Source organism: Ahaetulla prasina, chromosome 1, assembly GCF_028640845.1.
Source record: "Ahaetulla prasina isolate Xishuangbanna chromosome 1, ASM2864084v1, whole genome shotgun sequence".
Taxonomy (NCBI): domain Eukaryota; kingdom Metazoa; phylum Chordata; class Lepidosauria; order Squamata; family Colubridae; genus Ahaetulla; species Ahaetulla prasina.
The window spans coordinates 335,865,012-335,892,914 of record NC_080539.1 but is presented as its reverse complement, the minus strand read 5'-3'; the positions used below and the strand labels follow the sequence as shown (position 1 = coordinate 335,892,914).

General features: G+C 40.9%; 1 long non-coding RNA gene across 1 annotated transcript in view; it reads left to right on the top strand.

Moving 5' to 3' along the window:
- The window catches only part of LOC131187900 (uncharacterized), a 35,304-nt gene extending 18,748 nt beyond the window's left edge, over nt 1-16,556 (top strand). Inside the window, exon 3 of the long non-coding RNA XR_009152661.1 lies at nt 16,390-16,556. This is a non-coding gene — a long non-coding RNA (uncharacterized LOC131187900). The remainder of the gene's footprint in view (nt 1-16,389) is intronic.
- Nucleotides 16,557-27,903: the final 11,347 nt, after the last annotated feature.

Sequence of the window (27,903 nt, the reverse complement as noted above, 5' to 3'; positions counted from 1 at the left end):
GTAATCTTTATTGTGGGCTTACTCAAGCAAAACTCATTTTGAGTCAGTGGAAAGTGAGGACTGAATCACAGCTGGTTGAAACTGCTAAATTATCCAGCCTTGGGATTAATAGACTGGATGACCTACAGGTCTTTTAACCTTAATGGATAGTTGGAAATTTGGGATTAAGAGACTGGAAAAATAAGAGGAAAAGATAGTGATCACAGAAAATTGTATGTTTTTTTCACTTTTAAAAATTTCCATTAAAATTGGAATGCACATGTTAAGAGACTGGTTTGGCTTCATCTAAAAAAATTACCCCCATTCAGTGTAGGGCTTTTAATAACTCTGGTTTTCTAGAAGATTCAGGTTGTTCCTTGTCAAATACTATTGCTGATTTGCATCCATCACTGCAGATTTGCATGATCCATGATTCAAACAGAAGTTGGGAAAAAGCATTATTAAAGATCCTGGAGAACCAGTGCTAATCCGAAAAGTGATTTTTCAAGAGGCAACAGGACTTTCTGGTTTTTCTGTGAAGACATTTGAAGAAGCTTCTTGGATGAGAAGCAAAATGTCTTCAAAGAAAACCAGAAAGTCCAGTTGCTTCTTGAAAAAGCACCCTTGGGACAACCATGACCTGGATGACTGAGACTCTCCATAGACAACCAGTGCTAATAGCTATCCATTCTGTGGGAAACTAATTCCCAAAATTTCTTGCCAACCAAAAATTCAATCTATACTAGTCTGGAAACTAATGCAATAGATAATAATGGGCTAGATAATAATTTGTGATCTTCATATTTGTGGTGGAAGTCTATCTCCTAGATACTATTTCCATTTCACAAGTACAAATGGCCTTTTGTTGATGCAGCCAAATAGTGAACCAATGTTTTGTTTAGCTTGAATTCTAAAATCTAAATCTGCTTTATAATATTTACCTTCTGCTTTTCATCCTCTTGTTAATGCTAATATTGAGTGGCACTGTATTATATTGCCTTTTAAGTAATCTATTATTAATAGGTTGAATTCAGACTTCATTACCTTGATTAAACTTACATCAGCGAGAATTAATATGTGTCTTGCATCCTAATAATTTCCATGGGTCTTATGACAAATAAATCCAGATCCAACCTATATTGACTTGAAATCTAATTGTATGAAGGATGGGCACAATGTTTAAAAAAATATTCTGTACTGTAGTGATTCCATTAAATGATCAAATTCCATCCTACTGCAAATGATTTTAAGGGAAAAAATGAGGACAAATGCCAACACATGAAACTTTTGGGACAAGAACTAACAACTAATGGATGAGCTGCGTCTGATGATGCAGTTTCATGGAGTGGCACTGAAATGTCTCTCTTTTCAATTGATCCCAGTACTTTGTTGCTTAAACATTGGCACTTTTCTCTGGAATATTTTTCTTCATTCACCTTTTTGTCAACGAAGGTGCCAGGGCTCATCTGAGTCAGAACAAGAGAATCCAACATAATTTTTCTATGTTGTCCTCCTTTTTTCAGAACTTTTTGAAGATAATTTAAATTATCTTTTATGAAGGCGTTTCTGCCTTATCTTGGTCATGGCTGGGAGTTAGCAATGAACAAATGTTTAAACTGTTCTTTCTTTAGCTTCTTTTTAGCAAATGTTAGACTTTGCTGTTGCACTTGTCAACAGAGGTGTTGTTTCCTGAACATTATTGGGTGTACTGTATATACTCGAGTATAAGCCGAGTTTTTCAGCACGTTTTTTGTGCTGAAAAACGTCCCCTCGGCTTATACTCGAGTATATACGGCTTATACTCGAGTTGTTTTTTTTTCTTCTTTTTTTCACATTATACCGGATGGTGCAAACTTGGCGGGCTTTTGCATTAGCGCGGGGAAGCCCTGCCGGTGCAGTGAGAGGGCGGGGCGGGGGAGCCGCCAGCCTTCTCGGCTGAGGGAGGGAGGCTTTCCCTGACCGGTAGCTGCCTCATTTCCCTCCCTCGGCTTATACTCGAGTCCCCAGTTTACCCCAGTTTTTTGGGGTAAAATTGGGGACCTCGGCTTATACTCGGATCGGCTTATATTCGAGTATATACGGTATTTTATAGATTTTTGGCTGCTAATCATGAAAATAACCTGTAACCCATCACATACCTCTTTATAGAAATCTTCTATTTTTATACAATGGCAATTGTCCACCCTTCAGAACCTGTGGCTATGCTGTACACATGAACCCAACATATGAAAATATGGACTTCTTGTTGTAACATATCCAGTATACCAAGTACAACTGGAATATCTGTGGAAATCTAAAAGTAATGGTTCTGCTGCTTGGAATGCAGCTTGAATATACTAAGTATTCTTGCAACATATGCAACAAAACCTATTGTTTCATATGTTGCATACAGACAGGCATGCAAGAGAGTCACATTACATTAAAAGAAATGGCTACTCCAAAAGAATTTGGTTTCAGGCAAAAAAAAATGTGGTACATGAGCCATTTGTTTGACCAACAAAGATATTTTTGCCTCTACTTTACATAAAACTTGGACTGATGGAAATTTTGGGGAAATGAAAAAGGAAAATAAAGATTTTTGTTATCTGAGATAGATGTTTCCAAGAATAATTGGTGCCAAGATTAAAGAAGATATTTTTATTAATCCACAGATCAGATACATTATTAGTGACAAGCAGTTCAAAGATCTGTTAGTGGGGCCAGAGCAGTGGTGAAATCTGAACTGGTTTACTACCGGTTCACTGGCTGCGCATGCGCAGTGCGCACCATGTACCAAATGTGAGGTGCGTGTGCTCATAGTGCGCATGTGCAGTGCACGCCAAAAGGAGGCATGGAGTAAGTAGAATAGCGTGCGGGGATGGTGGTGGTCAGCAGTGGCACGTGATCTTTTTTTTAACTTTTAAAAGCATTTTTTTAACAACCTATTCGGTCAAAGAGGTTGTAAAAAATGCTTTTAAAAGTAAAAAAAAAGCCCCTGACAATCAGGCAACTCAGCTGGGCATGGGTGGGGGTGGGGGGCAGGGATTTTTGCTACCGGTTCTCTGAACCACCCGTTGCCATTGCTAGTGAATTGACCGAACTGGGAGCATTTCACTCCTGGGCCAGAGAAAATCACATGGAAAGCATTCAAGGATGTTGTTGGCAATTTCTTGGCAAACACAGAGCACCAAACTACATTCACCTGGCTGACAAATTTCTTACAGCATACAAAACCATGAAGTGCAATATGTCACTGAAGATTATTTTTCTGAATTCAGACTTGGATTTCTTTCCCAAAAATCTAGGTGCAGTCAGTGATGAATATGGTGAAAGGTTTCACCAGGACATTATGGAAAAATGGTATCAGGACAACTAGAATCCATCAGTGCTGGCTGATTATTTTTGGAGGCAGCTGCAAGATGCATCAGACAATGAATACAAATAAAAATCAGCAGCAAAACACTTTTGACCCTGTTGAACTCATGCCGCGGGTCAGAAACATTATGTGGCTAAATACATTATACTAATTAAAATATTATAATAATTAAAAGTTAATTTCATATTTTTCAAGATTTCTACATCTTGTAGTCATCCTGGCATTATATTTGTGTTCAACTTGAAGGTGTCTATCATAATCATCAAAAGCTTTTCAGGAAACAAAAGTTTTGAATATTTTTTTTTGTCCAGTTTACTCACTGCATTAACATTAGCAGAAACATAGTAGAAATTTCATTCTGAACTGTTGAAAAATACAGTATACTGTCTTTTTGGTCAAGTTGTGATCAATAAATGTCATATGGCAGTATACAAATGGGCAAAGAGGTGGAAGAGGATGAGATCAAAGCATTCTTAGGCTTAATCTAGGCTCCCTTGGAAAAGATTTTTCTAGTATTCCTTCAACAAGCTTACATTTTGGTAGTAATGAAAAGTGCAGCAGCACCTAGAGCAGGGGTGTCAAACTCACGTTGTCATCACAGTGGCATCATGTGATGTATTGGGACTCCCCCCTCTTTGCTAAATCAGGTGTGGGCATGGCCTGCGGGCCAGGAGTTTGACAGCTCTGACCTAGAGAGTTGCTGATATTTCAATAAGTGGACCAGAAAAATGCATTCCCTAACATGCTGGGAAGTAGATGATTCATCTGGGTGATAATTTTCTTTTCCTGGTCAAAGTGAGAAAAATTTGTGAGGAAGCGAGCACATTTCCTGTAGCTTTTTTGGAAAGTGAAATTCAGATAAATCGTTGGGATTGGGGAGTGGCATTTTGTTATTTACACGCTATAGTACATCTGCAGCATAGTAGTAATAATGATTAAAAAAACTACACAACAATCTATAAGCTGTATCAGACTCAATAGGGGCAAATTTAGCTTCATTTTCTTTTAACCAATTCATTTCCCAAAATTGCTTCCCCTGTCCCACCCTCCAAAAGAAGAGAGTTTGGTATAAAGTATTGGGACATCTCTAGAGATGTTTTCTTAGCTTTGGCCATTTATCCTAATTGCAAGATCTTTTCAGGCAAGGGTGTCATCAGATCCTGGAAAACTTTCTTGACAAAGCTTGTTGCTACTCTACTGGAAAAGAGGTCAAGAATATAGTAATAAGACCTGCCAATCTCAGGATCTTGCAACTAAGCAATAGAGATTGTGGGCAGGCGAGAACAAGCAACTTTTGCAAAGGTGGGGATTGCAAAATGTGAAAGGCTGCCTATGTGAACTCAGACTGGTGACTAATAAATAAATAGCCCTTATATACTCATGTCTGCCATTTGATGTATCAGGCCTTTCTGCCAAAGGCTCGGATGAAAACTGAGAATCCTGTCTCTTTGCCTCATCATGAAAGGGGAAGGAGGGAGGAGAAGGAGGACTTCTCTACAGAAACCTTCAACCTCAGGGTAACTGTGAACTGTGCATCATTAACCCGGGGCACAATTTCCAGTGTTGAGTAATGGCTTTTCTCATAATCCATCTTTTATATTAATGTCTATAATAGCACTGGGTAGTATTTCTGTGGTCTAAAGTGACCTTGAAAGAAAAGCATGTGAGTTTCTAGAACTTGGTGGACCTCTCACTATGACTGTATTATACTTTCCAGTAGCTACTTTTGGCTTGGCAAGTGAGCAGGGAAGGTTGACCTGTATTTCACCAATACTTCAGGGCAATCACAAAATCCCTTTTACTATACAGTCTCAAAAAGGTCTTCATTTTTTGTTTAATTTTTACCCCTTGCTTATAGCTAGGGAATATAAAAAATGTCCTTGTTATTTTATTTATTTATTTTTTATTACACCAAGTAAATAGACATCCAGCCTCCACATAGGTGCCTCTGGGAGGCTTACAAGATTTGGTTTAACCAAGAGTTTTTATAAGCCACATTTCACCACATGTACTTATGATTTGATTGCTTATTTGTACCCTATGACTATCATTAAGTGTTGTACTTTATGATTCTTGACGAATGTATCTTTTCTTTTATGTACACTGAGAGCATATGCACCAAGACAAATTCCTTGTGTGTCCAATCACACTTGGCCAATAAAAATTCTATTCTATTCTATATGCTAAGCAACAACCAAACCGCACTATGAGATGTTGAGGAAACGACAGGTTTCACATAATAAGCTATGCTTTCTTTACAGTTCATAATTAAGTCCAGTAAGAACTCTCACCTCAGCTCCCCCAGCACATACTCTTTTGTAAGTTATCAATAGGCAAAATAAAACTCTAGCTGTAAGTCTGCTGGAAAAGACCAGTTCCTTAAGGATCCTGGTAAGAGGAGGAGAGGAAAGTCAACCCCCCCCCCAACAATATTGGTGGATGGAAAAGAGATAGTGCCAAGCCACACGGTAACAAAAAGGAGAAACAAAGTTCTGTGAGAAGCAACAATAGAGGAAAAGCTGCAGGACTTTGTTCATCATTTTTCCTCTGGAATAGCAGCATATATTGGCCAAGCTAGACAGCTAATCAGAGCCAACCCGGAATAGTAGGTGGTGAGAAGAAACATAGTACATGAAGGCAATAGGAAACTACTTTTGTATTATGTTATGACAACTTCAGGGGTCTGTCTATGTACGTCACAATGATCTGCCTTTCTGACTAGAAGGGGTCGAATTGAAGCCTGTTGTCCCCTTTCTAAACTTCTATAGCTTCCAGCATTGCTCACCTCACCAGGTGGCCTCACTCAAAAAACATCATGTAGCTGTTAAATAGGAGCAGAGAAAATATTGAACCTTGTTGCACCCTACAGTTTAGGAGCCAAGGGTGGGGCCTGTCATCCCAGTCAACACCAACTTAAACCAGCTATTGAGGAAGGAAGAAAACTAGCTCAATACAGGGCTGACCCTTCCCAACTCCTACAAATGATACCATGATCAAAGGTATCAAAGTCTCCTGTTAAGATAACTAGTGCAAGGGTGGACACACTATCCCCATCCCACTCTCACCACAGATCATCAAAAGTGTGACCAAAGCTGTTTCAGTCCCATACCCAGGGCTGAAACCTGACTGAAAGGGGGTCCAGATAATTTGCTTTATTCAGAACCATTTGAAGCTGTTGCATGACTACCTGCTCAACAATCTTCCCTAAAAAGAAAAGATTGGATACTGGATGAAAATTGTCCAGAATGGTTAGTGAAAGCTTCTTAAGGAGAGGGTAGACCAACATCTCTTTAAAATCCCTCTCTCAAAGAAAAATTTACCACTGTTGAAATCCAACCACATGTCACTTCCTTGGAAACTTTTGCCCAGCAGGAAGGGCATGGATCTAATAACCAGGTGGCCAACTCATAGCAAAAGGACCCTGCCTTGCTTCCTGAGGCCAACAGGTTCAAACTCCTCCTAGACAACTTAGCAAGACTTCCCCAGGCATTGCCACAGGATCTGTATCAGTTGGCATCCAGATGGGAATGAATCCAAACAATTTTGCTGATAGATGCTCTGCAAATGCCTCATCTAGACCTGAGATATTCCTTCATAATAGTTTACATAAATATAATGTAACTTTGATTTCTGAAACATCCACCAGTATCTACTCCTACCATGATTTTTTAATTCTTCAGTTTCATCTGCAGACAGCCATGGTTTGGGATTTGTGATCAGCTAGGGAATGTGGAAATTAGTTAGATAAAAATTAATGAATTTATGGTACATAGAAGACTGAGATCAATGGTCACTACTTTTACAATTTACATAAATTTAGTTGCTTGTGTAATGTGACGTAAGGAAAACAGAAATGCATAGGATTCATCAGGGATTAATTCCTACATTTCTTCAGGCAAGTATAATTATTGGCTGACTCAACAAACGATAATTTCCAAATTACATAAATAATTGTTCCACTTTATTCTGCTTTGGTTATATCTTCATTTCAACAACAATAGTCAGTTGCGGGCACCACATTTAAGAAAGATTTAAAGAAATCTGGAACAGGTTCAGAGAAGGGCAACAAAGATGATCAAAGGCTTGGAAATCAATTCGTACTGGGAGAGGTTGAACAAGCTGGGCATTTTTAGCCTTGAGAAAGGATATGGAGGATGGATATGAAAGGACTGCTCAAAAATCTGAAAGGACATTAAAAAAAACCCTTCACTCTAAAGTGTAAGATGTGGAATAACAAATTTAAGCTATAGGGAGGCAGATTCTGATTGTTTTCAAAAGCTTCCTGAAACCAAGAGCATTCACTTGACACCCAAAGATGAGCTGTTGAGAGAATGCCTGAGGAAGCAGCAGACATGGGATGAAGATCAAGCAGAGTAATTACCATAGTAAAACAAGACTCTGCATGGGATGTACCATTAAGAGATAGCTGAGGTGATCAACATTGGAAAATTATATCAGTGACTGGAAAGGGCTGAACTAAAAGATAGCACTGAGACACTCATCATAGCAGCACAAGAACAGGCAGAAAACACCTGATCTATAATGGCAGAAATCCACCATGTTAGACAGAGTCCAAGATGCAAACTATGCAGAGAGTTTGCCTCAGAGACAGTCTATACAATGGTAGGGTGTAAGATGCAGGCAGGAACAAAATATAATGAATGGCACAGCAAATAGCTGGCATTGTGTACAGGGACATTTGTATGGTCTAGACCGGGGTGGGCTGCTGGGGGTTCACAGGGGTTCGGGAAAACCTCTAGCTAAGGTTCTGTGCAGTTCAGAGAACCCCCAAATCCCTCTCCTGGCTGGCCCCGCCAACCCCTCCCCTCCCCTCCCCTCCCAGGAGTCTCCATGTGGCCTGTTTTGGATGCAGGTAAGTGCAGGACGTGCACGGAGGCTCAGGGAGGGTGAAAAACAGGCCTACCAGAAATTCAGGAAGGCCAGAAATGGGCCTCTGGAGCCTGGGGAGGCTGTTTTTGCCTTCCTGGAGGTTCAAACAAAGCCTCTGGAACCCGGTGAGGGCAAAAACTCCTCCCCACTGTGGTGCAGGAGGCTGACTAGGCCACACCCACCATGGCAACACCCATCCAGCAACCAGGCAGAGAACCCCTTGCAAAAATTTTTGAAGCCCACCCCTGGTCTAGACTCTCCTAAATCCAAATGGGGGATTCCACAGAAGTTCATAGAAAATAAAAGGGATAAAATCCTGTAAGATTTCCAGATCCAGATGGACAGACAGTTACTGGTCAAGTAGCCAGATATCATGGTAATAGACAAAGACCGGAAGGCAGCTGTGCTGATAAATGTAGTGATGTTGTGACAGCAGTATCAGGATAAAAGGGAATGAGAAGCTGGAAAAGTACCAGTCTGAAGGATGAACTTGACAAGAAGTGGAAAGTAAAGGTCCAAGAGTTCCCAGTGGTAGTAGGAGCCCTTGGGGCTTTGCTTCTGTGCATCTTATATTGGAAGAATAGCTTCAACAGAGCCAGGAATAACATCAGAGCATTCTGTCCAGGGAAGTGCAGTGCAGTCAGTAGTGGGTTGCTACCGGTTCTCCCCAGTTCGCAAGAACCATAGTAAACATTTTGAGTAGTTCGGAGAACCAGTAGTAAAAATTCTGCCTGGCCCCGCCCCCAGTCTATTGCTGCCTCCTGACTCCCAACTGATCGGCTAGAAGGAAAAAATCAAGACTCACTTGTCGAAGAAGAGAAAAAAAACACAAGACACCATCCCTTTAAATTGAGAAGCCAAGAAGCCTCCCAACTGATCGGCTCGCTTCTCAGCCAGGAGATCGCTTGGCAAAGAAGAAGGAAAAAAAACAAAACACTGTTGTTTTAAATTGACAGAGGGGCTAGAAGCTGAACAACAAATTGGATAAGAGGAGGAATTCTTATATGGTTCAATGTTTTTGAAGTTTTGGGGTTTGTGCAACATGGGCTTTGTGTTTCTAAAAAGGTTTGGGTGATTTCCATTGTGCAGTATCCTGTCTTGAATGAGTTTTCTGCCTGCTTGTAAACGGAGCCGAACTTCCGGCTTCCACTTTCTATGATCTCTGCTTACAAAGTTTCCTTTATGCAGCTGTCAGGAATGTAGAATTCCAGGCAGGTTCCTTGCTAGCAACTTGATTATTCCTTAATTATCTGAGATATTTTATTTGGGAAATGAAGAGGGGGGAGTTTGATTCCTTCCCAGTACAAATTAGTGGGGTGGGGAGGAAATGGGGATTTTAGGCTTGCTGTCAAACATCAGCCATAATACTAATGATTGTTTTGAACAATATGCAGGTTGTATTACATGAATGGCTATTTTATATGTGAAATTATGACTGAAACCTATATAGGTTCACACTGTCAGGAGGTTTGTCCTTAGTTTTAGGTTGCTTCTCTCTTTGTTGAGTTTCCATCCATTGCTTCTTGTTTTGCCTTCTGGTTCTTTAGAAAATACTTTCCCCCCTTCTTTCTAGCAGCCTCTTAAAAGACTGTTGCCTATCACACTCTTGGGCATAGCATGTGAGCCATTTCCTCCTTTCAGTGGTCCATGAAAGTGCATCTATAGCAGAGGTCTCTAACCTTGGCCACTTTAAGACTTTAAGACAGCAAAGCTGGCTGAGGTATTCTGGGAGTTGAAGTCCATAAGTCTTAAAGTGGCCAAGTTTGGAGACCCCTGATCTATAGTATGTAGATAATAAAGTTGAAAATAGGTGAACAACACTTTTGCAGAACTATAGATACGTTGAGGCTGGGTGTGACAAGGAATGGCTGGGAGGGGAGGGGCTAGGCAAGGTACCCCTTGACATGAGAGACATTGAGTTGGCCACGCCTACCCAGTCACATGACCATCAAGCCACACCCACTGTCACATGACCATCAAGCCACGCCCACAAAATAAGCCATGCCCACAGAACTGGTAGTAAAAAAATTTAGAACCCACCCCTGAGTGCAGTGCAGGTTAGGCCAGGCCAGAAGAGAACAGCTAAGATATTACACAAAACCCTCAAACTCCCAGGTCTTTGTTAGATGACCTCAGATTGAGGAAGACATGTACTTCCCACTGGAGTGAGAAGGAACTTCTTTCATGCATATGCATTAAAATATAAAATGAACTAAAATTGATTGTTTTATTCTGCTGGACCCTTGAGAAATGCCCCTAATTTGTCTCAAGAAAATTTAGATTGTGAAGTATAGAATTCTTGTTCATTTAGGATCTATAATTTCAATTGTAAGAACAAAAGAAATAATGGAGCTTATTTTAAGCAATTACATTTATACTGCTTAGTTTCAATCCTAGAAATACTTATTTTGAAACATATTCCATTAAAATCAGTGAGTAATTGCCCTTCTGATCAATACAGGAAAAGCATGCCTTGCTGAATGATAAGACTGTGTGAGCAGGTCTACCAAAATTGACTAAGCTGGAAGAATAGAAATGCTTTCTCTCTGGCTAAATGGTAAACATACTAGGCAATTGCACACGACCATAGTATGGTTTATGCAAAGAGATTAAGCGTTTGTTTGACTTCTTCACAATGCATTTAACTCTCTGTCCCCACCCTGTCCCCTGTCTTGAACAATGCAGTTGTTTGACAAAATCATGGTTGAAGATATTTATTGTTTAGAGATGGAATTGTGGCAAGGTGCTTCTTATCATGATCTATAATATCACCTGTCTCCTTTTAAGCCTATATATAGGTCATAGCTCAGTTTTGAACCACTTTAGTTACCCAATCTCAGGAATCAGTGTGGATGTGTTGGATGTCTAACTAGGATTCAGGTTAATACTCTTGGGAATCAGATATACCATCTCTCAGATACTCCATGTGACCGGATACAGATGTATTTTGTTTTACTGTCTTGCACTGTGGCATTTTTGCAAATTGCTAGAAAAGAACTTATTTATTTATTTATTTATTTTATTTAATTTTTATACCGCCCTTCTCCCGAAGGACTCAGGGCGGTGTACAGGCATAATAAAAACCAGCAATACAATATACAAATTTAAAATCCAATTTAAAAAACTTATTTAAATTAGCCCAATGATTAAAATTTACTCTACTAAAACCCCATTTAAAATTAATAAATTTAAAATTTAAAATCCCAATTTAAGCCAGCCCCGCGCGGATAAAAAGGTGAGTCTTGAGTTCGCGACGAAATGTCCGAAGGTCAGGAATTTGGCGTAAGCCCGGGGGAAGCTCGTTCCAGAGTGTGGGAGCCCCCACAGAGAAGGCCCTTCCCCTGGGGGCCGCCAGCCGACATTGTTTGGCGGACGGCACCCTGAGAAGTCCCTCTCTGTGGGAGCGTACGGGTCGGTGGGAGGCGTATGGTAACAGCAGGCGGTCCCGTAAGTACCCAGGTCCTAAGCCATGGAGCGCTTTAAAGGTCATAACCAACACCTTAAAGTGCACCCGGAGGCCACAGGCAGCCAGTGCAGTCTGCGAGGAGCGGTGTTACATGGGAGCTACGTAGCTCCTCTATCACCCGCAGCTGCATTCTGGACTAACTGAAGCCTCCGAGCGCACTTCAGGGGGAGCCCCATGTAGAGAGCATTACAGTAATCCAAGCGAGAGGTAACGAGCGCATGAGTGACCGTGCATAAGGCATCCCGATCAAGGAAGGGGCGCAACTGCCGGACCAGGCGAACCTGGTGGAAGGCCCTCCTGGAGACGGCCGTCAAATGATCGTCAAACGACAGCCGATCATCCAGAAGGACACCCAAGTTGCGCACCCTATCCTTTGGGGCCAGTAACTCGCCACCAACAGCCAGCCGCGGCTGCAGCTGACTGAATCGGGGTGCCGGCATCCACAGCCACTCCGTCTTGGAGGGATTAAGCTTGAGCCTGTTTCTCCCCATCCAGACCCGTACAGCCTCCAAACACCGGGACAGCACTTCAACAGCTTCATTGGGGTGGTCCGGGGTGGAAAAGTACAGCTGAGTGTCGTCAGCGTACTGCTGGTATCTCACCCCGAAACCACTGATGATCTCACCCAGCGGCTTCATGTAGATGTTGAACAGCAGGGGCGAGAGAATCGACCCCTGAGGGACCCCACAAGTGAGGCCCCTCGCGGTCGACCTCTGCCCCCCTGTCAACACCGTCTGCGACCGGTCAGAGAGATAGGAGGAGAACCACCGATATACGGTGCCTCCCACTCCCAATCCCTCCAACCGGCGCAGCAGGATACCATGATCGATGGTATCGAACGCCGCTGAGAGGTCTAATAGGACCAGGGCAGAGGAATATCCCTTGTCCCTGGCCCTCCAGAGATCATCCACCAATGCGACCAAAGCTGTCTCCGTGCTGTATCCGGGTCGGAAGCCGGACTGGAACGGGTCTAGATAGACATCCAGGTACTGGGGTAGCTGACATGCCACCACACTCTCTACAACCTTCGCAACAAAGCGAAGGTTGGAGACTGGACGATAATTGCCCAAAATAGCTGGGTCCAGGGAGGGCTTCTTGAGGAGGGGTCTCACCACCGCCTCTTTCAAGGCGGCAGGGAAAACCCCATCCAACAAAGAAGCGTTGATAATCCTCTGGAGCCAGCCTCGTGTCACCGCCTGAGTGGCCAGTACCAGCCAGGAAGGGCACGGGTCCAGTAAACATGTCGTGCCGTGAAGCCTCCCCAACAACCTGTCCACGTCCTCGGGAGCCACAGGGTCAAACTCATCCCAAATGTGCTCAACAAGACGTGCCTCCTCTCCCTCGCTTGGATCATCCCAAATTCGGTCCAGACCGTCCCTCAGCTGAACGATTTTATCGTATAGATAACCACTAAACTCCTCGGCTCGTCCCTGCAAAGGGTCATCCCGCACCTCCTGATGTAGGAGAGAGCGGGTCACCCGAAACAGGGCGGCCGGGCGGTTATCTGCCGACGCAATGAGGGTGGAGGCGTAGGAGCGCCTCGCTTCCCTCATTGCCACTAGGTAGGTCCTAGTATAGGTCCTAACTAGTGTCCGATCAGCTTCCGAGCGACTGGACCTCCAGGTGCTCTCTAGGCGTCTTCTCCGGCGTTTCATCTCCCTCAGCCCCTCGGAGAACCAAGGGGCCGGACGAGATCTCGCGGGTCAGAGGCCGCAAAGGCGCGACACGATCCAGGGCCCCGGCCGCGGCCTGCTCCCAGGCCACGACCAGTTCCTCAGTCGTGCCGTGGGCCAGATCCTCAGGGAATGGCCCAAGCTCCGTCTGGAACCTCTCAGGGTCCATCAGGCGCCTGGGACGGAACCACCGTATAGGTTCCGTCTCCCTGCGGTGGTGAATAGCGGTTCGGAAGTCTAGGCGAAGGAGAAAATGATCCGACCATGACATTGGTTCTGTTACTAAATCATCTAATACCAGATCATTTAACCACTGTCCAGAGATAAAAATCATATCTAGCATGCCTCCCCCTGTGTGCGAAGGGCCATCATTTACTCGAATCAGGTCCAAGGCCGTCATGGAAGCCTGGAACTCCCGAGCTGCCGTTGATGACAGGCCAGCCGATGGCAAGTTGAAATCCCCCATAACTATAAGTTTGGGGGTCTCAACCGCCACAGCAGCCAGTACCTCCAACAGCTCGGGCAGGGCTGTGGTCACGCAGCAAGGAGCCAGGTACGCGATCACCAAGCCCAACTGATTCCTATAGCCCCAGCGCACACAGAGGGATTCGCAGCCAGCAATCTGAGGAACAGTGGTCTCCCTCGGCTCTAGATCTTCCTTAATAACACCCGCCACCCCCCCACCCCTACCTTGGACTCTCGGCTGATGAAATGCTCGGAAGCCTGGAGGCACATCTCAACAAGGGGACCCCCTCAGGGCCCAACCAGGTCTCCGTAATGCCCATGAGGTCCGCGGACCTCCTGAATAAGGTCACAAATCAGGGAGCCTTATTAACCACGGACCGGCATTACATAACATCAGCCGAAGGTCCAAGCTCTGAGGATCATGGCCACCCGAGGAACGGTAGGGACTGAGGGCCGGAGCACGTGATCGCTCTCAAACTTCGAGCACGTGCCCCCATAACTCGACACGGCCCTCCCCGCCATATCTGCCTCTCCCACTTACCGTACAGATCGAACAGCCCTCTAAACCTGGAACGCCTCCCCTGCCTTCAGACAAGATGGCGTAATGTCGCGAACTAGCACAGGGCTGGATCCTCCCGACGGGTCCTCCCCCACCCGTCAATCCCTCCCCTTAAAAACCCTTATTTAAAAACTATTTAAAAACCCCACAAATTCTTCTTAGTCAGATGCCACCTCTCTGGGTCCCAAGACCTTCAAGGTAAGCCTCGATAGCTTGAGGGCCATTCCTGCGGCGGGGAACTCGCATGATCGTAGTAGATCGGCAAATGAATATCTCATGGAGAAATAGGCCCAAAAGTCGTGGCAAATGTCCATCCTTAGCCGTCAAGATGTACGCCGTCCATGTCTCCACCCCTACGTCGGCAGATTATCCTCTGGACCCAATATGGCCCCACATGCCGCTCTGCTGCTGTAACAAATTGTCCAAGCCGACCACCTCTCCGTCAATGATGGAATAAAATAGCTCAAAAAGAGGTGAACCGCTGATGACGGTTGCGGAATGTTGGCAGGGCATAACAAAGTCAGGGTAGGGGAGAAAACGATGTTCCAGTCCATGACCATGAGGGGAGGGGGGGGCCGTTGTTCATGCCCATACGAGTCCCGTCCCAGCACCAAAACTTAATAGCAACCCGAGCACCCGGTGTCCAGCATACCACCATTAACGTCCTCCGTCGGTGTTCGGGCGCCTCAGCCATTGTTTGTGTCCTTTGTTGGTGTCCAGTTGATATCTGTGGCCACAACGGCCCCGAAAACTGCTGATTCATGCCGGGCGTCTCCGCAGGCCCCCCCCCAACATGGCCGCCGCCGTTCGCTGCCTAAGGGCAAACTCCGGCTCCGTGCTCGGCAGCCGAGAGTTCAATGAGGCCCGCAGACCTCACTCTTAAAGGTCTAATTAGATCTTGAAGATGTATATGAGTTTGAAGAATGTGATTGATGCCCACAAAGGTAAAGCTTCTTAATGGAGGCCTCCTGACAGCAGTTGCCGAAGCCCATTTAACGGCTGATGCCTTGTTGTGATCCATGTTGTCATTTTTTCATTACTGATTAAAATTAAAAATCTGCTTGGCAAATCCATTGTAAAAAATTTCCCTCATGAAAATCGACGGGTACAAATTATTTTGTCAATCGCCTGGCAATCAAAATGTGAATTCTTCATGCACAATTCATTTTTGTCCACCCCCTTTTCTATGTTCATACCAGGGACTCCTCATAACTAATTTTTTGAAAGGACAGAAAGCAGCATTAGAAACACTTAAAATATATATATTAAAGACTTATCTGTATGTTTTGATTAAATGTCCTCTTTTTTGCTCTTATCATAAAAGTGAAAGAAATATTTCCCCCCTTATTATAGAACTCATGGTATGCTGTGTAATTGTCTAATACTGTATAATGACAGGTGAATAGCAGTAATAAAAATCCTTAATAGGAAGAAAATGTGGAGAAATGCAGCTTCCCCAGCCCCCAAAACCAGCAACAAACCAGCTCTGCCTGATATGCAGAATAAAAAAAATCTTGCTATAGCTATTTTCTGAAACCATCTGCAGCACATTTTCTCCCTTCTTTTCCCATTTTCAAGCAGTTAAAAAAATTAAAAATGCTTTTACAAGAAATGAGTGACCAACCAGGGAGTGATCTGTACTTAATATCAGCTTGATATAAGGACATGAAGAAAGGAGTATATGTCTTGAAAAGCTTCAACCAGTAGCCTCCTTAGCAAACTAAGTGTCAGGCTTTTCCCAGTTTGGGCATTTAGGAAAGAAAGACCCTTGACTCCATTTGTAGTGAAAGCTTTACTTTTACTAAAGCCATGTGGTTACAATGTAAGCAAAGCTGAATTTCAAAATCTGCCTTTTCCCCATCTCCCAGATCTTTACCCCTTGACCACTTCATAAGTGTCCAATAGTATTCAAATTTGGTATTTTGGTAACAGCTTTAAGGTTTGGAACTTCTTTGGTGTAGTTTTGCATTTCATTCTGATGCTCATGTCATTGGATGCACAGGTTTGTTCCGGATTGGCATCTCTGGTTCCTGTCATCCTATCATCACTCCCCTCTGCATTCTCCCCCCTCCCACATGTTATGGCAGGATGCAGGTGAAGTGAAGCAGGCTTGAAGCATTTACAATGGCAGACCTGACAATGAATGAATCTATAAATTGTGCACAGTGACACCATCATCCAAATACCACTCTTGTATCCTGATGTCTGAGGCAAGTATATAAGTCACATCCTTTCTGTGATGTTGTAACACACATTTCTTCATTTGCTTCTCCTTTCCTGCCCTGATGATGATCATGGCTAAGGGGAGGACATCGCAGCAACTTTGGGTGTTGAGCTACTGAATCCTAATGAGCCAGCTGCTTGGGCCTGGAATGAGAGGAATTGTTTTTCATGGTTCCACTCCTACTTATTGGATTAATTTCAATTAGTGGTACTAAAGGATTTCTGTCTGATTCTTTGGGGTGCCATGGTAGTTCTTCCTATATCCTTGCTGTTTTTTTTAAAAATAGGAATCCCTTAGGCAGGGGTAGGCTTCAAAAATTTTAGCAAGGGGTTCTCTTTCCAGTTACTGGGTGGGCGTGACCCTGGTGGGCATGGCCCTGGTAGGCGTGGTCTAATTGGCCTCCTACACCATGGCGGGGGGGAGTGTTTTTGCCCTCCCCGGGCTCTGGAGGCTTTCTTTGAGCCTCTGGGAGGGTGAAAACAGCCTCCTCTGGAGGCCCTCTGGAAGCTGGAAACGGCCCTGTTTCTGGCCCTCCCAAACTTCCAGTAGGCCTGTTTTTCGGCCTCCCCGAGCCTCTGCATGTACCCTGCACTTACTTGTATCCAAAACAGACTCCTGGGAGGAGTGGGGTGGGGTAGGCAGGGCCAGCCAGGAGTGGGATTTGGGGGTTCTCCGAACTGCACAGATTCTTAGTTAGAGGTTCTCCCGAACCCCTGCGAACCCCCAGCAGGCCACCCCGCCCATAGGTAAGGGCAGAGAGATTGGGATTGAGTTATACTGCAGGACTTTAATAATAATAATAATAATAATAATAATAATAATAATAATAATAATAATAATAATAATAATAATAATAATAATAATAATAATAATGTTTTAATTTGTATACCGCCCTTCTCCCGAAGGATTCAGGGCGGTGAACAGGCAGATAAAATACAAACATACACAATAATTAAAACAACTCTTAAAAAACTGATTTAAGCTTGCCCGAAAATTTAAAATAACAATACACCCCATAAAATTACCAAAATTTAAAAACCCATCAAATTCAATTACAATTTAAAGGTAAAATCAAGCTAGTCCAGCCATACGAAATAAATAGGTTTTAAGTTTGCGGCGAAAGGTCCTAAGGTCAGGTAGTTGTCGAAGCCTGAGGGGAAGTTCGTTCCACAGGGTCGGAGCCCCCACAGAGAAGGCCCTTCCTGGGGCCGCCAGTCGACACTGTTTGGCTGACGGCACCCTGAGGAGTCCCTCTCTGTGGGAACGCACCGGACGCTGGGAGATAGAGGCCGGCAGTAGACGGTCCCGTAAGTAGTCCGGTCCTAAGCCATGGAGCGCTTTAAAGGTGGTAACCAATACCTTGAAGCGCACCCGGAAAACAACAGGTAGCCAGTGCAGTCTGCGCTGGATAGGTGTTACGTGGGAGCTCCGAACCGCTCCTTCAATAACCCGCGCAGCTGCATTCTGGACTAGCTGAAGTCTCCGGGTGCTCTTCAAGGGGAGCCCCATGTAGAGAGTATTGCAGTAGTCCAGGCGAGAAGTAACGACAGCATGAGTGACCATGCATAAGGCATCCCGGTCCAGAAAGTGACGCAACTGGCGGATCAGGCGAACCTGATAAAAAGCTCTCCTGGAGACGGTCGCCAAATGATCTTCAAAGGATAACCGACCATCCAGGAGCACGCCCAAGTTGCGTACCTTCTCCATCGGGGCCAATGACTCACCCCCGACAGACAGCCGCATCTGCAGCTGATTGTACCGAGGTGCCGGCATCCACAGCCACTCCATCTTGGAGGGATTAAGTTTGAGCCTGTTCCTCCCCATCCAGACCCGTACGGCTACCAAACACCAGGACAGTACTTCAACAGCTTCACTGGGGTGGCCCGGGGTGGAAAAGTACAGCTGAGTATCATCAGCGTACAGTTGGTATCTCACCCCAAAGCCACTGATGATCTCACACAGTGGCTTCATATAGATGTTGAACAGGAGGGGTGAGAGAATCGATCCCTGCGGTACCCCACACATGAGGCACCTTGGAGTCAATCTCTGCCCCCCTGTCAACACCGTCTGCATCTGGTCAGAGAGGTAGGAGGAGAACCACCGATAAACGGTGCCTCCCACCCAACCCCTCCAGCCGGCGCAGCAGGATACCATGGTCGATGGTATCAAAAGCCGCTGAGAGGTCTAATAGGACCAGGGCAGAGGAGTAACCCTTATCCCTGGCCCTCCAGAGATCATCCACCAGCGCGACCAAAGCTATCTCCGTACTGTATCCGGGCCAGAAGCCGGACTGGAACGGGTCTAGATAGACAGATTCATCCAGGTACTGGGGTAGCTGACATGCCACCGCACTCTCTACAACCTTCGCCGTGAAGCGAAGGTTGGAGACTGGCTGGTAATTCCCTAAAACAGCTGGGTCCAGGGAAGGCTTCTTGAGGAGAGGTCTCACCACCGCCTCTTTCAAGGCAGCGGGAAAGACCCCCTCCCGCAAAGAAGCATTTGTAATCCCCCGGAGCCAGCCTCGTGTCACCTCCTGAGTAGCCAGTACTAACCAGGAGGGGCATGGATCCAGTAAACATGTGGTGGCATTCAGCCTACCCAGCAACCTGTCCATGTCCTCGGGAGTCACAGGATCAAAATCATCCCAAACCACCTCAACAAGACGGGTCTCGGAACCCTCGCCTGGATCTACCAATTTTGATCCAATCCGTCCCGAAGCTGAACGATTTTATCGTATAGATAACCGTTAAACTCCTCGGCACGCCCTTGTAGAGGGTCCTCCCGCCCCTCCTGTTGGAGGAGAGAGCGGGTCACCCGAAATAGGGCGGACGGGCGGTTAACTGCCGACGCAATGAGGGAGGAAACGTAATTTGCAATATTGCAAATTGCAAGGGGTCTAACAGCGGATCCGTGATGGTTTTCAGGTAGGAAAGCACTAGCCTTTCAAAGGTTTTCATGACTACAGATGTTAAAGCAACTGGTCTGTAGTCATTCAGTTCCTTGATGGTGGGCTTCTTCGGCACTGGGATGATGGTAGAGCGTTTGAAGCAAGAAGGAACATAATGGCATTGGTGTTTTCCTAGATTCATTTCTATAACTTCAGTCTAAACCTCATCTGGCTGTAACCATTAGCTCCAACCAGAATCCAATACTCAAATAACTATCCTGTTTAAGTAGCTGCAATATGCATGACAGTCTGCCCTTGAAGATGAATTGAAAGCTTCAACTTGTGCAAAACAGGGTTGTTGTCTAGTCAGCCAACTAGTTATATTTTATTGATTTTTTTTTATTTCAGACTTTGAAATAACTTGGTAGCTTGAATATCTGGCTAGTTGCTGCTGGCAGAAAACACCAATTGCTGTTCTGCTTCAGGTAACAAAACAGGTTAAGTTAGCTATTTTTTCTTGGGAATGGAAAGGTGTAATAAAAGTTAACTGAACAATTTAGGGGCGTGCATAAGTGCACCTGCGTGCCTACCATCCCTGTCCTAATATTCCTTTTTTACTTACTCTTTTCATTGCATCCAAATTATGTTTATACTTTTACCTGTTATCTTATACATGATTGACAAATAAATAGAATAGAATAGAATAGAATAGAATAGAATAGAATAGAATAGAATAGAATAGAATAGAATAGAATAGAATAGAATAGAATAGAATAGAATAGAATAGAATAGAATAGAATAGAATAGAATAGAATAGAATAGAATAGAATAGAATAGAATAGAATAGAATAGAATAGAATAGAATAGAATAGAATAGAATAGAATAGAATAGAATAGAATAGAATAGAATAGAATAGAATAGAATAGAATAGAATAGAATAGAATAGAATAGAATAGAATAGAATAGAATAGAATAGAATAGAATAGAATAGAATAGAATAGAATAGAATAGAATAGAATAGAATAGAATAGAATAGAATAGAATAGAATAGAATAGAATAGAATAGAATAGAATAGAATAGAATAGAATAGAATAGAATAGAATAGAATAGAATAGAATAGAATAGAATAGAATAGAATAGAATAGAATAGAATAGAATAGAATAGAATAGAATAGAATAGAATAGAATAGAATAGAATAGAATAGAATAGAATAGAATAGAATAGAATAGAATAGAATAGAATAGAATAGAATAGAATAGAATAGAATAGAATAGAATAGAATAGAATAGAATAGAATAGAATAGAATAGAATAGAATAGAATAGAATAGAATAGAATAGAATAGAATAGAATAGAATAGAATAGAATAGAATAGAATAGAATAGAATAGAATAGAATAGAATAGAATAGAATAGAATAGAATAGAATAGAATAGAATAGAATAGAATAGAATAGAATAGAATAGAATAGAATAGAATAGAATAGAATAGAATAGAATAGAATAGAATAGAATAGAATAGAATAGAATAGAATAGAATAGAATAGAATAGAATAGAATAGAATAGAATAGAATAGAATAGAATAGAATAGAATAGAATAGAATAGAATAGAATAGAATAGAATAGAATAGAATAGAATAGAATAGAATAGAATAGAATAGAATAGAATAGAATAGAATAGAATAGAATAGAATAGAATAGAATAGAATAGAATAGAATAGAATAGAATAGAATAGAATAGAATAGAATAGAATAGAATAGAATAGAATAGAATAGAATAGAATAGAATAGAATAGAATAGAATAGAATAGAATAGAATAGAATAGAATAGAATAGAATAGAATAGAATAGAATAGAATAGAATAGAATAGAATAGAATAGAATAGAATAGAATAGAATAGAATAGAATAGAATAGAATAGAATAGAATAGAATAGAATAGAATAGAATAGAATAGAATAGAATAGAATAGAATAGAATAGAATAGAATAGAATAGAATAGAATAGAATAGAATAGAATAGAATAGAATAGAATAGAATAGAATAGAATAGAATAGAATAGAATAGAATAGAATAGAATAGAATAGAATAGAATAGAATAGAATAGAATAGAATAGAATAGAATAGAATAGAATAGAATAGAATAGAATAGAATAGAATAGAATAGAATAGAATAGAATAGAATAGAATAGAATAGAATAGAATAGAATAGAATAGAATAGAATAGAATAGAATAGAATAGAATAGAATAGAATAGAATAGAATAGAATAGAATAGAATAGAATAGAATAGAATAGAATAGAGCACACAGCCTTGGGGCCCCTGTGCTAATTGTACAGGTATTTGATGTGATCTTGCTTAGCTTCACCTGCTGCTTCCTGTTTGTTAGGAAGCTTGTGATCCACTTACAAGTCTGTTCCGGTACCTGTAGCTGGTTTAGCTTAGTTAGAAGAATGTCTGGAATGATGGTATTGAATGCTGAACTAAAGTCTACAAAAAGGACCCTTGCATAGGTCTTTGGAGACTCAAGATGTTGTAGGATGTAGTGCAGAGCCATATTAACAGCATCATCTGTTGATCTATTTGCTCGGTATGCAAATTGCAAGGGGTCTAACAGCGGATCCGTGATGGTTTTCAGGTAGGAAAGCACTAGCCTTTCAAAGGTTTTCATGACTACAGATGTTAAAGCAACTGGTCTGTAGTCATTCAGTTCCTTGATGGTGGGCTTCTTCGGCACTGGGATGATGGTAGAGCGTTTGAAGCAAGAAGGAACATAATGGCATTGGTGTTTTCCTAGATTCATTTCTATAACTTCAGTCTAAACCTCATCTGGCTGTAACCATTAGCTCCAACCAGAATCCAATACTCAAATAACTATCCTGTTTAAGTAGCTGCAATATGCATGACAGTCTGCCCTTGAAGATGAATTGAAAGCTTCAACTTGTGCAAAACAGGGTTGTTGTCTAGTCAGCCAACTAGTTATATTTTATTGATTTTTTTTTATTTCAGACTCTGAAATAACTTGGTAGCTTGAATATCTGGCTAGTTGCTGCTGGCAGAAAACACCAATTGCTGTTCTGCTTCAGGTAACAAAACAGGTTAAGTTAGCTATTTTTTCTTGGGAATGGAAAGGTGTAATAAAAGTTAACTGAACAATTTAGGGGCGTGCATAAGTGCACCTGCGTGCCTACCATCCCTGTCCTAATATTCCTTTTTTACTTACTCTTTTCATTGCATCCAAATTATGTTTATACTTTTACCTGTTATCTTATACATGATTGACAAATAAATAAATAAAATAAACTCAATCAAGCAACTAAGCAAATTATGAGCTTTCAACATGAACAGTTCATACAGACACCAATGTATATTCACAATTCCTGATCATGAAGACAAACTTCATCCTCTGTTCTAGGATTCCTTATTTTTTTCCTCCTTGCTCCATGCAAATTATTTCTGATGAAGCATCACGGGCTTGTAGAGGCAGAGGAAGAAGAAAGCTTTTCTTATCAATTTCTTGGTGCTTCAAATGTGAAGGCATTGATCTTTTGCTTTCCATTGAGATTGTTCCTAAAGCTTTTTAAAAGAAATCAATCTAGTTTTGCTAGATAGTTTTCCCTTGGTATCGGTGCAGCTGTGTGAACAATTAAAGGAGACAAACGGTAGTAATTTGCAACATTCTTTTGCAAGATGACCCAGATGTGCAATTTTGTCACTAACCTTTACGTTTATGTATATGATTGTACAGGCTTTTCAAACATTTCCAGTCTTTGCCATGAAAAGGTCAGGAGAGAGCGACTGAGCGCGTCTTCTTCTTTTCAACATACTAAACTTGCCTGCAGAATTTGTTGCACTGGCCTGCTCTGTTCAAAGTTACTGCAACTTTCCAGACAATTGCAATGGATTCTTGTTGCTTTATTGATTATTGTTCGCAGCATTGGTAAAAGATTGAAGACAATAGGCTGCAACGGAAGAACAACAGTAACAAAAGAATAATGTTGTGTCTTGCCCGCCCTCAGAGCAGCCGGGGCCTTCTTATCTGCTCCCGAACACGGAGGAATGTATGCCTCCCAGCCCCAGTCCTGGCTCCATGCCCAGACAAACTGCAGAAGAAGGAGCATCTCCCTGCCCCAGCCCTGACTCCATGCCCAGGCAAACGGAGCAGCTAGACCCCTCCCCCTCCTCCACAGCAGGTGAGCCTGAGGAGGGTTTACTCCCAACAACAGCTGATTGGAGTAATCCTCGCATCAGAAGATTGGAAAGGCGGAGGCAACAGAAGGAAGGGAGGGGCAGGCCTTAATGAGTGCTGAGTCATGGAGCCACACCCCATGGCCTATATAAAGGATCTGCTTTCTGGCAGTTTCTGAGTCAGGCAAAAGTCGAACTTATCTTGCTGAAGTCACTTACTGGTCTCCTGCCTGCTCTGAGGACTTTCCTAGGACTTTGGGCAGAGCTGCAGAGGCAAGCCTGATTCGGATTTCCCTGACCCAGCTGTCAGCAGAGGAGTGGGACACGACAAATAATTTTAAAACATTGGATTTCCCCCCAACCCCAAAAAGACACAATGGCTTCTTTTTATTTATCATTTTTTAAGGGGAAAAATTATGTATGTATGTATGTATGTATGTATGTATGTATGTATGTATGTATGTATGTATGTATTTATTTATGTATGTATGTATGTATGTATGTATGTATGTATGTATGTATGTATGTATGTATGTATGTATGTATGTATGTATGTATGTATGTATGTATGTATGTATGTATGTATGTATGTATGTATGTATGTATGTATGTATGTATGTATGTATGTATGTATGTATGTATGTATGTATGTATGTATGTATGTATGTATGTATGTATGTATGTATGTATGTATGTATGTATGTATGTATGTATGTATGTATGTATGTATGTATGTATGTATGTATGTATGTATGTATGTATGTATGTATGTATGTATGTATGTATGTATGTATGTATGTATGTATGTATGTATGTATGTATGTATGTATGTATGTATGTATGTATGTATGTATGTATGTATGTATGTATGTATGTATGTATGTATGTATGTATGTATGTATGTATGTATGTATGTATGTATGTATGTATGTATGTATGTATGTATGTATGTATGTATGTATGTATGTATGTATGTATGTATGTATGTATGTATGTATGTATGTATGTATGTATGTATGTATGTATGTATGTATGTATGTATGTATGTATGTATGTATGTATGTATGTATGTATGTATGTATGTATGTATGTATGTATGTATGTATGTATGTAGGTAGGTAGGTAGGTAGGTAGGTAGGTATGTATGTATGTATGTATGTATGTATGTATGTATGTATGTATGTATGTATGTATGTATGTATGTATGTATTTATTTATTTATTTATGTATTTATTCATGTATTTATTATTATTTATGTATTTATTCATTCATTCATTTATTTATTTATTTATTTATTTATTTATTTATTTATTTATTTATTTATTTATTTATTTATTTATTTATTTATTTATTTATTTATTTATTTATTTATTTATTTATTTATTTATTTATTTATTTATTTATTTATTTATTTATTTATTTATTTATTTATTTATTTATTTATTTATTTATTTATTTATTTATTTATTTATTTATTTATTTATTTATTTATTTATTTATTTATTTATTTATTTATTTATTTATTTATTTATTTATTTATTTATTTATTTATTTATTTATTTATTTATTTATTTATTTATTTATTTATTTATTTATTTATTTATTTATTTATTTATTTATTTATTTATTTATTTATTTATTTATTTATTTATTTATTTATTTATTTATTTATTTATTTATTTATTTATTTATTTATTTATTTATTTATTTATTTATTTATTTATTTATTTATTTATTTATTTATTTATTTATTTATTTATTTATTTATTTATTTATTTATTTATTTATTTATTTATTTATTTATTTATTTATTTATTTATTTATTTATTTATTTATTTATTTATTTATTTATTTATTTATTTATTTATTTATTTATTTATTTATTTATTTATTTATTTATTTATTTATTTATTTATTTATTTATTTATTTATTTATTTTTTAAAAAATTTAGAACTTAAACAACTATAGAAAACTTTTCAACATAGTCTAGAGTAACTGGAATGACTAGGAAAGGATTTCTGCCATGAACAGTCACACAGATTATCCTGAGTTGCTTAAAGTTTTACAAAAGTGATCTGTAAAAGCCCTGGCGTGCTACTCTCCAAAAACTGCCATTGAACTGTAATTATTACTAAGACATAAGAAAACCTTATAATTATACAACACGATATAATTAAAATTAATAATTAAGGTAATAAAATGACAAATTGTTGCCCTGTTTTTGACATGCCTTCCGCATGCTTTGAACATTTCTTTTTGCTCCTCCTGCACTTGATTAAGATGGACAGTTTCAAGGTTTTTGGTTTCAATCAGGGGTGAAATGCTCCCGGTTTGGACCAGTTCACCTGATCCGGTAGCGATGGTGGCGGGTGGTTCGGAGAACTGGTAGCAAAAATCCCTGCCTCCTCACCCCAGCTGAGCCGCGCAATCATCAGAGGTTTTTTTTTACTTTTAAAAGCATTTTTTGGCTGAAAAAATGCTTTTAAAAGTAAAAAAAGAAAGCCTCTGATGATCACGCGGCTCAGCTGGGATTGTTAGAACCCTTTAAAAGCATTTTTCTACAACCTCTTCGGCTGAAGAGGTTGTAAAAAAAAAGCTTTTAAAAGACTCCTCTGGCAATCCCAGCTGAGTTGCCTGATCGCCAGAATCTTTTAAAAGCGACTGAAGAGATTGTAGAAAAAAATGCTTTTAAATGGTTCTGATGATCAGGCAACTCAGCTGGGATCATCAGAACCCTTCAAAAGCTTTTTTTCCTCTGGCGATCCCAGCTGAGTTGCTTGATCATCATAGGCTTTTCAAAGCATCGGCTGAAGAGGTTGTAGAAAAAATGCTTTTAAAAGTTAAAAAAAAAAGTTGGCCACACCCACCCAGTCACATTACCCCTACCACCAAGCCACGCCCACAGAACCGGTAATAACAAATTTTACATTTCACCCCTGGTTTTAATCTTTAAGTTAGAACTGATGAAATGATCCAGTCAGGCCTGAAATGGCCAGCCACGAGCTAGCCATCCCAGGGCTGCCATTTGGGAAGGAGAGGATCCACTATCATCACGTGAGCCATCAGTGGAGAGGCAGAACGGCTGAACACTGGGTGAACACCAGGCCACTGGTCCATTGGGCTGTGTACTGCCTGGAATGCCTCCGGACCTGCAATCAGCTGGGAAGTGGAGACAGGCTGAAACAGCTGAGCATTGGCAACTAGAAGTGGAGGTGGGGGGCGCATGTGAAGCTTCTGCTGGACTAACTGTGGGCATACACCAGGGGGTGGGGATGTTGGGGGTGGGATAAACACACATACTTAAGGGTGAAGGGATAAACTGCAGTTAGCGCTTTTTTGCTTGTTGGTCACTTTGTGCCGGATTTTACGCTTTTAAGGAGAAATGCTTCAAACTGAACTGTGTTGTCTGAGGTTTCTTGATGCTGAACTACGGAACGAAACAGGTCCTTTGAAAAAGATGTCTTGAATCCTAAATTGTCTTCTACTGCTGTCCTTTCAAATAGAGTCCAGATGCATTTTCATTCAAAAGAGAATTGGGATTGACACCACATAATGATACCATAGTAGGAGATAAGATACCTATTCAATAGCAGAGAAGGAAAGGAATTTAAGCCACAACCCTTATCACAATTTAGCAGACCTAAGGTGGTTCTTCAATTATGTTGTGCCCTAACAATTAAGGTAAATAATTACTTGGCAAAAATAAGGCAAGATTTTTTTTTAAAAAAAAATCTAATATTCAGACCCTATATAAACAAAACATACCAATTTAACCTTTTTCTGAAGGTTAAAATCATATGTCAAGCCACATATGTGAAGCCCCAAATCCTAGTGCTTTTTTTGTCTTACTAGTAAGTGAATTTTTTTTATATAATTTAAACCATATTTGTTTTCATTTTAAGTATGTTTCTGATGTATTATGATTGTGGATGCTGGGTTTCAGCTGTTGTCAAGTTCTTATATGCTGCAATATTAATCTCTGAAAAGAGAATATATGAGGGAAGCTTGGCCTATTGAGGAGCAGGTAAGCATTAGGAGTGCCAATATGAAGTCTGGCAAGATTCAACCTTAAATTTCTATGGACAACTTTTAATGTTTTATCTTGTAAGGATCTTACATAATGTGTTACTCTCACTGCTGTAGTTGCAACTTTCTATATAGTAAAGGTTCCCCTCGCACATATGTGCTAGTTGTTCCTGACTCTAGGGGGCGGTGC